Here is a 14,541-nt window from a genome sequence, read left to right as displayed (position 1 = left end):
GTGTTTTAGAAGGCACGAAGGAAGCACACACTGACGAGATATAGTGTTTATGGCAGGCCAAAGTCAGATGTGTGCAATTAGCTTCGTTTGGTTATTTTTCTTTTTTCCAAGAGGTAAACAGGCGTCGGTCCCCTGGCGGAAAACCCCGCCAGGGGACCGACGCACGTTGGAGTCGGTGGGCGGCAAGCCAAGCCAAGTCAAGGCCGTCGGCGCGGCGTTCGTTTTGGTTCGTGAGGTATGGTGAGGCCGCGTCCGTTACAGTGAGATAGAGCTTGTTTTTCAGCAAAGATGACAGACGTAGCGTGCCTAGTTGTGGTGCTTCATGCGGACATTAGACAAAAGTGCCTGCTTGAAGCGGACACTCCAACTGCTTTGAGGAGTGCTATCTCGGCTTCGAGAATTTTGGCGTCATACGTGAACGCCACTGACAGGATTCAGGTATGTTGCTTCTTGTGCCATACGCTTGAAGTAGAACACAGAACTACACATGCAGAGCGTTGTGATGACTTAGTAACAGCATTGCTGTCACCTCTAGGTTCGGGATAGCGACTTCAGTGGGTGTTGAATTCGCGGAGGGCGATGAGATAATGCATACGGCGACAGTACCCGTCTTGCAACCTCACCGCCAGGAACGCTCGAAGGATTCAGTACGTATGAGTCGACTGTTATCCTATCTCTGCAATTTAAGCTATATTGTGATCATATAATAGTAGTGTTGCTCAGACTCTCATGCGTCCCTCGGAGCCCGCTACCACGTGTTGAAATAGCTTGTTTGGAAACTTAAAATTGCGCGTCGTTGTCGTCGCCAATGTCATGTTCCTTTTCTCTCGCCACGGCATTGTTCGACATTGTGCAGAAAAGGAATGTCAGGCTCCCTTCTGGTAATTCATGCTGGTAGTTCATGGTGAACAGTAGGATTCAAGGGGAAGACGTCGAGCACTGAAGTGTTGCCTATCAAGCAAAAGCTATTGTTTTCTGTTGGAAAATCAGTGTGTATTGGGTACATATCTGCTGTGCTGTGTGCACTTGGTGTTTTCTCGTTGAAAACCGTAAAAATTCAAATTGGGAGTATATTTACATGTAAAGTTACTGAAAACAGTAAGTTGTGTTCCCTGTTGGGGCTTTTACAGACCTCCTTGCTGTCCACGCCCTGCGAATACTGGGTTCGTGTGTGAAGGGTTCCGAAGCAATAAAGAACATGTTTGTGCATTATGTAAGTATATTCCACTTATAATCATGATCATAGTCCTGCAATTTGGTAAATTTAGAGAGTACGCAGTGGTACCAGTGAATCTCATGGTAATTGAATTACTGGGTCGTGTAAGAGAATATCTATCACTATTTTTATCGATATTGAAATAGATAAGCTATGTATATAAATATTGACGTTTTGTCGGTTCAGAGACAGATGTCTTAGAGGTAGAAGGTCGATAAGGCATGGTTATGCCCAACTAAGCGCAACGTACAAGTGCAATTTATTTGAAGGCTGATGACGTCGCACAAGTATCTCAAAAGCTGTAGATCTGGTACCGATATTTTTCATTGAATGTCCACTTACATATCGATATACTAACAATTTCCAATATCGATGTAAGATTGTGTTCATCAATATTTTTATCGAATCTCGATAATTAATCAATATTTTTATCCAATCTCGATAATGATATATGTGGAAATTTTTTTGATATCTTTGCTCCTCTACAGGTTTTCCCGCACATTTTAATCCATGCGTTACCCAATTTAACCCACTGGTCCACCACATTAATAAAAAACACCAACCAATTTAATCCAAACACTACCCGATTTAATCCAAGCAACGTGTGTAAATATATTCCTTCATGGAAATAGACATGACTAAGAGTTTTGTGATTATGCCAATGTACCTGATACCCGTTCTGTTAATGTATCCTGAGTTTAACACCTGATCTGTCAACCCCTGGCTTTTGCAGTGTCTTATGACTGCTTTTTGCCGTTATGAGTTTTCATGACTATTTCAGGATTTGTTCCAATAATTTATTATATCGGATTACTGTTGCTTCAAACAGTGTCATAGAGTGTTTTATGACTGTCGACGGTCATATTGACATTCCATGACCATTTCCATGCCATGTGTCATGAATCGATTTTATGGGACTAGCGCTGCGTCGAACAGTGTGATAGTGTTTTATGAGTACCGATGCTCATTATCACATTCCATGACTATTTTCATGATATGTGTACCGAATCAATGTTATGGGACTACCACTCTTTCAAACAGTGCGATACAGTGTTTTATGACTATGGATGGTCATTATCACGTTCCATACTATTTGAATGACATACCATGAATCAATTTTATGGGACTACTGCAGGTCCAAACAGTGTCATATATGTGTTCTGTGACTACTGACGGTCATTATGACATTCCATGACTATTTTCGTATGTGCCGCCACGAATCAGTTTTATGGGACTACTGTTGCTTCAGTGTCATAGCTCTTTTCTGACTATCAATGGTTGTTATGACACTCCATGAGTTTATTCATGAATTGGGTCATGACTATGCTTTGTCCGAACACCGTTTTCCATGCCGTGTTGTAAGTGTTTTATGACTTCAGACGGCTGTTATGATATTCAATGGCCATTTTCATGGTTCTGTGTCATGAAACGTCGTTATGGGGCTATTGCTGCTTCACACAGTGTCATATAGCGTTTATGACTACCAACAGTCATTATGACATTTCATGATATTTTCATATCACAATGGCCTGACTCAATGCAACGCAGCTTCTTCAGATCATGTCATGCAGTGTTTTATGACCATCTACTAACATCAGCAGTCATAAAAAAGTGCGTGACACTGTGTGAAGGAGCAGTATAGCTGCATAGAGTCATGACCCGCATTATGAAAATAGTCATAGATTGTCATAATGGACAACTGTAATCGTAAAACAATATATGGCAGCGTTTGAAGCCGTGGTAGTCCCATAACATTGTTTCATGGTACATATCATGAAAGTACTTATGGAATGTTATAATGACCGTCGTTAGTCACAAAACACTGTATGACACTGTTTGAAGCAGTGGTAGTCCCTTAAAAGCAATTCATGGCACCATATCATGAAAATAGTCATAATGACAAAAAGCAGTCATAAACACCGCATAACATGCAAAAACCAGGGGTTGTTGGATCAGTATTCATAAACTTGTGATACATTGGCGTAACCATGAAAGTCTCAGTCATTACAGTTAACATGACGGAATAACACAGAATACCTTTACACATGTTGCTCGTATTAGACTACGTAGCGTTTACATTAAATTGGTTGGTGTTTGGATTATTTTGGTTGTCCAATGGATTAACTTGGGTAGCACTTGGATGAAAGAGAGTGACCAGTGGATTAAAATGAGCGAGAAAACCTGTAGTAATTACACAACAGTCGTACAAGTATGCACTTGAGGCAGTGTTTCCATTTGGAAGGCACAGTCTCTTTGCATATGGGAACTGTATGAACATCTCAGACAACATTTGTCCTAGATGATAACAGTTCTTAAATTGTTATGCAAATTCCCTGAGCAGTGAAAGAAGGACGGGGTCATATATTTGTGTACTACAATTCTATCCAATGTTCAAGGCCACACTATTCCCACCATACGCATTCCTAAACCTGTGTTTCCCCTTTCATAGGATACACCTGTGCCGGTGACACCGTGCATCATGTTCACTGGGAGCAGCATTGAAGAAGCGGAGCATATGGACCTCTATGTCGGCGACTAGTGCCTTCTCAGAACCATCTACCTTCAAGAGGGCTTGGCTGCCATTCTTGCAGCTATTGGTTAATTCATATTGTCTACAGTGCAAAGCCGCACCGTACATTTTGAAGCCTGGAAGAGCGGTGCCTGAAAGTGAGTGGCCCGTGGAAGAAGCCCCGTGGATCAATTTTTTCAACAGTTACGGAAAAGAGCTTGTGGATGCTTCGAACATCTAAAACATTTGCTACTTTAACTGACTTGTAGTGAGCCCTGCATCCCCCCCCGCCCACCTCCCAAACAGGCAGCCATTTCGTCAAGGAATTGGAAATTCTTCGGAAGCACGGGTTTGTTCTTTCTTGTTCTTTGGCACTGAACTCTCATAAGCATGGGGGATTACCATTCTTCTGGCAATGTAGCCGTCCATTTGTCAACATACCTGGCATAGCGCATTACATTTAGGGAAATTACTTTGGGTATTCTGTGCTTCAATTTCTAGTCTTTAGTATGTGCTCTTGTTAAGAGATAGTCTTTTATCCGTTTTCTTTTTTCTGCTTGCCAGAAAAGCTGTTTTCTTTTGTAAAAGCTGTTTGCTGGCTGTTTTCATTACCCTTTCGCATCAACGCTATTTGCAGTAGCTTCTTATTTGGTGTACTGGATCTGTAGTGGTGCCTTATGTGGATTTAAACATTTAATATGCCTTTTCATCTTATTTTTTGTCTCATTGCTGCTGTTTCAATTAGTTTATGTCATCAAGGACTCAGTTCTGCTTTGCCTTCCTTCCACATACTGTGCATATTGTTCCACTCTGGGCAACGTCATAAGGAATTTAGTTTCACATGTGTACATGCACTTGTACTTCGCCAATAAACATAACTTTGTCGTCATACATTGTTCCAGGCATATTCCTCACATTCAGACACGCTGTTGAGCTGGTCGGGCTATCCTTCTTTTCCAATCTGCGGAACACCAGTCCTCCAGTGACCTGCCATAATGGCTTTCTATTGCTCGTCTGGTGCGCCAAAAATCTCAGATTATACAAGGTGACAAGCCGAGGCCTCGCAAGATTTCCGTAACCAGCATGTGCAGCTATGCAACAACCAGCTCAACAGCGGAGGTCCGTGCAATGCTGCGTCCGAAACACTCCATTGTAAGGGTGTTTCTTCTGCAAAACACCCCTTTCAATCGGTGTTTTTGGCAGCTTACACCTTATGGAAGGGGTGTTTTGTGCACGTTACACCTTTTGAAAGGGTGTTTTGTGCCGATTACACCCTTTTACAAAGGTGTAAAAAATTACACCCTGGTATATGGTGTAAAATTTACACTGATATGAGGTGCGCTATGGGACAAACCATTTACACTAAAAAGGTGTAAAAAATTTACTGTGCACCTTTCGCACGGTTGTACTGCTTTTTGCTACTCAGTTCGAGAGCGTACAGTTTTGGTTTCAGACAACAGAAACCGAGAATGTGATCACGAGGCATCTCGTTTTTAAACATTCCCAGTACCATCTTATTTTTCGCCGAATATAACGGATGATCGGGGTCATAGCTAGAGTTATCCAGATGCTTGTCAGCTTGTTCGAGAAGCGCTTTCTCTTCACTCAACTTTATGATGAAGGAATCTGTGTCCATATACAACAGTCTAGTATGTGGAGCTACACGAAGAAGGTGGTTGTGGTAAAAATCAAACATCTTCAGCTTGGACAGTTCCAGTATCGCGAATCCTAGGTACAGTGTCAGTCTCGTGCGGAGCACAGATTGAGAGAATTGGAAGAGGATAACATGAGAGCTCAGCGGTCGGAACTCCTTTAGGTTTGGTTTGCGTAGGAGTCTGAGCACTTGTTCGTCGGTTACTGTGAGACGACAGTTTACAAACTTTCTAACCTGCATACACGAATGTCCGTACACGCTATTAATTGCAATCTTAGCTTGGGAGCTTTCGAAGGCATTCGTAGCTCGTTTTCGAAGATCGTGATTGAAGTCCACATAGGATCGGAGAAAGGGCTTTTGATTGAACTTTACAACCCTGTGAACTTTGGTGAGACGCAAGCCCAAATGCACATACAACTGCAGATTGCGATAGTGTAGAAAATATCTCTCTTTGTCGAATAATGTCAACAGTAATTTTGCATCGGTAGCTTTCTCAGGAAGGTGAAACTTCCTCATCAATTCCTTTTGATACTCTGACAGCAGATCATAGGGAACTGACATTTTCTCGGGGGCAACTGGCAGATCTCTATGACGTTGGTGGATTACTTTGTCATATGCTAGATCTACCTCGAGGAAGTAACCCATAGGTGCGTCATCTGGGAGGTGTGTTATATCCAAGTTCGTGATTTCATCCTCTGTGAGCCACTCGAAACCTCCGTAAGGTAGTGGTTCTCTCATTACTGAACCGTAAAGCCCATTAACGTGTATGTAGTGGATCAAGCTACTTGGGCTTTTGGGGTCAAACTGCTCTGTTCCTGGTACATTTGCAGTCGCTTTCCTCAGCGAACACTGTGTAATACCTCCTCGTATGCCATTTTCAATCAGCAGGTATGCGTCAGGGTCGTGAATCAACTCTAGCTCTACCTTACTCATTTTTAGGGCGCAAGACATGCTTAATCCGGGCAGAGACACAAAGTGAAAAGGTTCAATCTTGTGAAAGTCAGGTGTCCACTTACGAAAGCCCTGAAACACGTCTGCTAAAAGCAGTGCGTCTGTGAGTAAATATAGGTCTGAATACTCTCCCAGATTACGGAGTTGAAATTTTTCAAAGACCCTCTGTGCATGACAATAATCTTCTTCACTTACTTCTGTCCCATTCAAAGTGTTGAAGAATTGATCCCGAGGAGGTAGAGAACGCTCATTGAAGGCTTCGAAAGTGGTGACAAAATTGTAACAAAACACTCCTTTGCGAACAACTAGTTGAAAGTGTTCTTCGTTTGGAAAAAATTGACGAAGACAACGAAAGTTGTCTTCACCTTTCTCACGTAGATTTTTCACTAATGTTTCGAGACTTGCATTCAGGAAGTTTAAACTTTCTAGGAATCGATAAGAGCCAACGTCTATAGCCTTGAATTTTTGGGAGCTACTGGCAATCACCTTTATGTCTACTTTCTTAAGCAAATGCAAGTGAGACAAAAGAAAACTCAAGTCGTAGTTGGCATTGTGTGCAATGATTGGAATCTTAGGAGGCACTCTCAGTTTTAAGTTACAGGTGTTACACAAAGTTTGTCGAAATTTTCCACTTACATGGTCATGGTCACGAACTTTTTGCTTCTTTGCAAAAGATTCCTGGCAAACGTTGCAGTGACTTGCTGTGGCATGCTGCTGCTCGTTTTCTGCGGTCATTTCTAGAGGGGCAATTGTACGTATCCATTCCAAAATGTCGTCATGGAGTCTGTGCAGTAGCTCCATAAAGACAGTGACACAATTAGGTCCACGATACAGATGCTTTTGGAGGACATATGAGTCGGATGCGCGTATCACTAACAGACAAAATGAAGAGGGGATGTGATCTTCATACACATTTCCTGAATCCACACACGGTGACAGCACACTTTCAAAGTCATACACACAGTAGAAGGGAACTTCTGACATGAGATGTTCCCCTGCAAATGCTAATGTCTCTCCCTTCTTTGGGTAAATGGTCTTGGCTACTTTCTGTTGCTTACACATACTTAAATGACACTTCAGACTTCCCTCTGAGCAGAAGCCCATTGTACATCTTTTACAATGAAATTGTCCACGTGGAACAAACAATCCATTAAAATTTGCGATGAGCACAAAATGAGAGTCAACTAGTAACAAGTCCACATGTTTCTGACGCTCCTCATCAACAACTTTGATGGGGTAAATGTAGTTTTCTTCCTTTTCGTACGCGTACACATTAATGCTAATTTCATTACGTTTCTCAAATATCTCTACATCTTTTGGGAAAGCTACGGGAAATGTATCAGGAAATACATACTGTGTTATGTATGGTCTGTAGGAAGATGCCCTCTGCCTGTGATGCGAGGCAGGATGTAGTCCAGCAATCACGGAGAAGGCAAAACACATGTTCTCTTCATCTTCATGTAGTCCGTAATCCACATTCAACAGGGAACGATACTTTCGTTTCAATTCACTCGGTAACTCAAATTGCGAACATCCAATTAGTTGAGGAGCCAAACGTCCAATGTTTAGAATACAAGCAAGAATGCGAAAGAGAAAAAAACCGGAGCCTTGAATTTCTAAGTTTTCTAATGTTTGTGCTATCTCACTACTCGACTGCGCAATCGAAGGCAGTACATCTCCCTCTGACCAAACAGTTCTCACTTTAGAAGGTACAAAATGAATCTCAAGTCGTAACTCCTCATCGGGCGTATGTCGCCCAAGTTCTACTTTAAGAAATGTGAAGTAGCGCAGTGGGAATCCAAAGTGTCGCAATACGTTAGCAAGATAGTGTTCATACTCATGAAAAAACGTTGTCACTTCATGCCCCGCCTCGTCTCTGTCATGTAGATGCAACTCGAAGCGTTTCGTGTAGTTCTGTAGTGTGCAGAGAGTCTCACAAAATGGTATGCAGGGTGTCTGGAGTTCGTGAACGTTTGCCAGATGAATTTGGAGTCCCTCTATTGTTGCATAGTACTGACGTTCATGTTGAGGACATCAGTGACAGGTCACCATGATGTGGAGAGAAGTGTCTCAGGATAGGAGCTGCCGATATGTCGATGTATCATCGCTTTTTCTTCCCATGAGTGAATAGAATGTCGGGCGAGGCAACTCTCTTGCCATCTTTGAATCTCTCCTTTTTCTCAATTTTAAGATTTGGCAGTTGTCTCATCTCCTCTAGATCATCCTCTGTCAAACGCTTAAAGCGACTAGGAAGGTAGAACTTTACACGTTTGTCGTTCTCCATCAACACTTCTACATAGACCGCTTCGCCGTACACCGTGTCAATCTTTCGCAAATCCAAGACCTCCAGCTTTTCATTCTTCGGTAGGGTACTCATTTTCTGAATATCTCCATCTCCAGGTTTCTTGAGTTTATCGAGCTTATCCAAAATAGATGTCATACCTTCTCTTGTGGTGACTTCTCACTCTGGCTCACTTATTCTTTTCTACACACAGAGTGAAGCTGAAAATAAGAATAAATATAAGCACACCTTCCCACATATCGGAGCGAAAGGAAAAAAGTGTAACGTACCCTTCCTCCTGTGAGGATCTGTGCGAAGAATCGTCATGGAGGGCAGTCTTATATAGCGCTTTGCGAACAGTGCATGCATAGACATGTTTGACTTTGTTGGTTACCTTCTCTGACGTAACCAATCACGTGCTCATCACATGTCTAGACAAGTTTGAACAGGAAATAAGTAAGAAAAAAACCGTCTAGAACAGACTTGTTCCGAAAAAAAAAGATACAGTCACAGACTCATATTGCGTGTTTGCACAAACTGAAAGTGCACGAACTTGAGAATTCTACACTGACTTGCTGCACAAGATATACAGATATGAGTTTCTCAGCTCCCATATCCAACATTGACAAACTAAAGGAGTGCATAAAGGTTAAGTGTTGTTTGCCATTTATCGTTTTCATAAAAAAACACACATGCTTGAAGAAAAAAAAGAGTAAAAGTCTTATGTAATGTGCTATTTATACCAGTCTTCATTTACTTGGAAGAGATGACTGAGGTTAGACCTTATAGGTTTATCACTCCTGTCTCAATGACTATATCTGGACAAAGTCAAAGTGGAAAGACGACACTCGTTACACGTTTGATCAAGCATAGAGCCACTGTCTTCGATAAACCTTTCGATCGTATACTATACATATACTTGTACAAGCAACCTATTTTTGACGATTTTCCCGAGGTAAGTTTCAGTCAAGATATTCCCACTAACCTGGAGGATGTTAGAAATTCTTTAATCATATTTGACGATTGCTTGGCTGACAAGAAAAGGCTAAAAGAAATCTGTAACTTCTATGTAGCTGGATGCCACCATGTCAACTGTTCAGCCATCTTCATTACTCAATATTTATTTGTTAATGATCCTCTGTATAGATGTATTCAGTTCAATAGCAGTGCTCTAATTCTATGTCGTTCTGCTCGAACTGTGGATCAATTACAAATACTTTCACGACAATTGTTTGGACGGAACAAAAGCGACTTATTGACAAGCATATATAAGGATGCTTGTAAGAAACCGTATTCATACATCGTAATTGACTTGTCTCAAAATTGTCCAGACCACTATCGAGTGTGGACGAACATATTTCCCGACGATCATCGCCAAATAGTATATAAAACATGAAACGTGTAAAGAAGAATATTCATTTCCTTCACTTGCTCGCAGAAACTACGTCACCCGAGCAACGTTATTATCTTTTGGAGCATGCTACAAAGGATCAGTTGAATACGGTCAGAGAAATTTGTATGAACCTTTGTGAAGGAAACGTCACAGTAACTCCGAGAGTAAGAAAGCAATTAAAACCTTACGCAGCATCAATTCGCATTTTGGCAAAACGAGACGCAACGGGGGTCAAGAAAGCTAAAAAGGTCTTGCAACAATCAGGTGGTTTTCTGCAGTTTCTATTACCACCTTTGTTGGGTCTCATCTCCTCATTGGGTGGAAGAGCGATTGCAAAAGCAATCGGAGTATAATCGATGCAGAAATACGAACTTGTACCTTACCGAGAAGATCACATCCCAAATATAGTGAAGAAAGATGAACCGGATGACATCAAGGCAAAAGAGATAATTCAGTATCTTCACTCTTTGCTACATTCAAGTAGAGCTGCAAAACAACATACAAGCGAAACACTTCCTGGATCGCGAGAAGAAGGAACACAGACCGAGGAGGGGGAGAAAAGTGACACAATTGTTGGTTTTATGAGTAGTGGTTATAAGGTCAGAGCAAACCAACTTCTGCAACTTCTACAACCAACAATCTCCTGGAATGCGCAAACCTTCGAAGTAATCGTTGACGGTCAAACGTTGGAGAATAGGAATATAATCGATCTCGTTTATTATCTTGTCTCAAGAGCGAGAAATGTTCCAACTCCTCCTTACTTCGATCGCATCTTGCCGCTATTGGTCAAACTGAATCTACCAACACTTATTGTGCATCCAAATCGTTTAAAAAAACACAGAGTAACGGGAGCATCGAGCAGTCGAGCATCGCCTGTTACAAGTGAAGCAAGCACACCTGAAGGTGCCTCGCCAGCAATCACACGTGCTGCAAAGCGTGCCCGCCGAAACCTAACATGGAGCCCATATTGAAGCCTGTGCAGGAGGAACAGAAAGACTATTTTCAAGATGAAACCATATTGTCGCACTTCCCTCCAAGGCATCATAAAAAGGTATTAGCAATACTCAAACTGATAACAACTGTTCTAGCTTACGACGAGTATGGAAGAGTTATATGTCACGGGAAGGTAGTGCCACACTCGTCCATTGTCGAATTGCTGAAGTATGAACTTCACAACAGACAACCTTCCTGGATGAGAGGAGACGTGTCAGCTACAATAAATGCCTATCTATCCCTTGACGCTCTTCGAGTTCGCAGCAGAAGAAAGCACTAATGGCCACCTATTACGACCCAGAACATGCCGGCAGTTTTGGTGGAGTGCAGAGACTCGCTCAAGCCATCGGTGAAAAGAAGGGCAGAGTTGCTAAATATCTGGAGACAAGTGATGTTTACAGCTTACATAAGGAGTACAAGCGACCCAAGACCTTTCGGAAAATAATTGCACTCGGAAAGCAGGAAATGTTCCAAATCGACCAAAAGGACATGCAGTCTATAAAAGGGCAAAATGATGGTTTTCGCTATTTGTTCTTCTGTATAGATGCTTTTTCCCGGCTCCTCGCTGTTGTACCCATTCGCAATAAAAAATCTCCTGAGATTCTTCGAGCATTTAAAGTTGCATTTAAGAGGATCGGTACTCCACGGCTGATACATAGTGATCGAGGAACAGAGTTTACGAACAAGGTAGTGCGAGAGTTCTTGAAAAGAAAAGGCATAACGTTATATCATTCTATGTCTATTTATAAATGTGCGATCGTTGAGAGATGTCAGCGAAGTATTGTGTCTACACTTTACCGTATCTTTACCTATCAGGGTCATAAACGTTATGTGAAGATTCTACCTCAAGTAATCAAAGCGTACAACAATCGAGTGCACAGGACTCTCTCTGCGAGACCTGTGGATGTAACCAAAGAAAACGAGCACATTTTCCGAGAAAGACTTTACCCCACCCCAACTGAAGCCTCAAAGAAACCACGTTACAATCTTGGTAATCTCGTTAGAATTTCCAAATATAGACACCAGTTAACAAAGAGATATTTACAGTCATTTACGAAAGAGATTTTTTCGGTGAGAGCAATCAAAATAGGTTATCCTAATACATACCTACTGCGTGACCTTAATGAAGATATCATTGGTAGTTTCTACGAGAGTGAAATGGTAAGAGTGAGAGAAGTACCGAAAGTAGAAAAGATTATAAAAAGACGAGTTAGAAATGGAAAGCTCCAGTATTTAGTTAGATTCAGTGGAACTGCGGACAAGAAGTGGATAGCAGAAAATTACCTCGGTTGAAAAAAAAAATGACCAGTACAGCATGGTCCGACGTTGAAACCCAGCCTGGCGATTCATGGTCCACAGACGACGAAACAGAGCAATCGGAAAAAGGAGAAGATGAATGCGGTAAATGGAATAGGAGGTCCCACATATTTCAACTCCATCTGCCATGTAATGAGAAACATACCTCTTGGAAGCAGCTATCAAATTGTGGGTTAACAACGGTCAAGAGGACGCCATTAGCGGAAGCTTTTCAAATTGTGACGAACATTGTGCTGTTTCGAGCTCTACCGAATAATCCTCCAAATCAAGTCATTTGGGAAACTGCAAAGGAAATGTATTCCATGCTTCATACAGACGATTCGTTTTTAACAAGTTCATCCTTCGTTTTACTAACCGAATGGTCACGGCAAATGAGTGAGCTATTTGACTATTCGACTCGTTTCGATGCCATGCAACTTGCTACAAAGAGTCTGTGTTTTATCGACACTGCTATAAAGCATGGATTCCATTCAACTGCCAAGTACATAACTTTATTTACTCTGGACCTTTTGAAAAATCGACTTGTTTGTGAATAAGAAAAATGTATCGTCAATAAGAAATAAATTCATCCTCAATACTAAGACTTTCTCACTTCATCATAAAAGAGCAAAATGGATAGGGTGTGTTTTCTATTTTGTCTTCTGTGTCACATATTCTTTCTCGTCATAGTAACTTTTGAGTTAACGAAGTCATCATCTTCACTTCGACAAGGTAACTGTAGCAAAGAAGTTGAGCTGGGAGAATACGTTTATGCCCATACATGTCCTCCTAATGCATCACTGCTGGCGTTACGACTTTGGGACAAGACTGGTCTTCCAACACGCTATGGAGCTACTCTCACACACAATGAAACACAACAGCTACAGATGTGCTTGAGATTGGTGAATGTCAGTCATAGCTTTTACGATCAGGAATGTGTAGAAGTATGTTGTTTGTGTGAGGATCGGGAGCTAAAAGTTCACCGCTGCCCACAAAATGTATACACACTCGGTCGAACACATGGCCAACATCATTCTGGATATGGAATTATGCTGTCGAAGAGGGCTGTTATATTGTTGTTAAAGTATCTCAATAAAAAGATTTAATCGGAGAATCACTAGTTTATTTTATTTTGTTTTTAAGTGAGTAGAAATATGTCCATAATAATCAAGCACTCTTTGAAGACATTACTATTTCGTTTCAACTTGTTTTTTTTTGTTTTAGTTCTTAACATATGTCGCTATCATTCCATGCTCACCTCTCTTTGGAAAAGTGATAAAAAGCAGACGACGCTGGATCTCTTCCTTTGCGAAAGCAGATTTCGAAAGTGCTACCCACGCTCTACTTTGCAAAGGAAAAAAGAAAGAAAGGTTAACGAAGAGTTTGCGGACCGTGAGTAACGAGGATGTTGACTGCAACGATGTAACACGAAGCCATATGCATGGAGCGATCACGTGGAAGGAAAAGATGTAACACGATGTCGAATGCGCAAAAGTTGTCAAGCGGAACGAAGTGAGATTAGGCTAGCGATGAGTTTGCGGAAAGAGGTGATTAGTGTCTATGACGTCTACAAGACGTCATAGACACTAATCACCTCTGACATTTCTGGACACCATCGGACTTCGATCGTTATTGTAAAGGGGCTCGTTATTTTATTCCCCCCATTCCACCAAGCACTGGGGTAGAGTATCGCCTGTTGCGATGAAACTCCCCACTCTCCAAGGCCGAAAATAAAGTTGTTGTTGTTGTCTACAAGACACGCTGTTGTCACGTGGAAGTTGTCAATAAAAGTATGGGAAAGAAAACCTTGACATAAAGATGGCTGAAACATTCAACAGAACTCCTAGCACAGCGTCGAATCCAGAGAGGGGGGCAGTCATGTGGCCTGCCTGTCAAATCTTTATGTTTTCGCCGTCACTGCGAGCCCCTCTCTGGTGAGACTGAGCTTTGCTCAATGTTCATAGCATCCGAGTTCATTGTAGCATTCACGGAAATGCAGTACGAACGGTTCATGATTGTCTCCGTCACTTCCCCATACCGTCTGGCTCACTGTAGAAAGTTCAGCGGCTCGTCGGCATCATGTGTAGAGCGACTTTGCTCCTCATCGGAGCGAGACAGCCTTTCTAAGACTCTCTCATGCAACGGGAAAGTTGTCCTACAACTTCATCAGTCAAGACTTGAGTGTGATGACCTCCTTTTGTCGGAAAATCTCCGCAAAGAGACCAGTGATCTGTTGGACTTTCTGTTC

General features: G+C 41.9%; 1 long non-coding RNA gene across 1 annotated transcript; it reads left to right on the top strand.

The window, feature by feature from the left end:
- The first annotated feature begins 356 nt into the window (after nucleotides 1-356).
- Nucleotides 357-3,751, top strand: LOC135373064 (uncharacterized). The gene is made up of 4 exons (XR_010416251.1): nucleotides 357-438; nucleotides 536-647; nucleotides 1,131-1,213; nucleotides 3,666-3,751. It is a non-coding gene; the product is annotated as an uncharacterized LOC135373064 (long non-coding RNA).
- The last annotated feature ends 10,790 nt before the right edge of the window (nucleotides 3,752-14,541 follow it).

The sequence above is a fragment of the Ornithodoros turicata genome, unplaced genomic scaffold (assembly GCF_037126465.1).
Source record: "Ornithodoros turicata isolate Travis unplaced genomic scaffold, ASM3712646v1 Chromosome20, whole genome shotgun sequence".
In the NCBI taxonomy this organism is placed as follows: Eukaryota; Metazoa; Arthropoda; class Arachnida; order Ixodida; family Argasidae; genus Ornithodoros; species Ornithodoros turicata.
The sequence above is the reverse complement of the archived record's forward strand: the minus strand, read 5'-3'. Positions and strand labels throughout refer to the sequence as shown.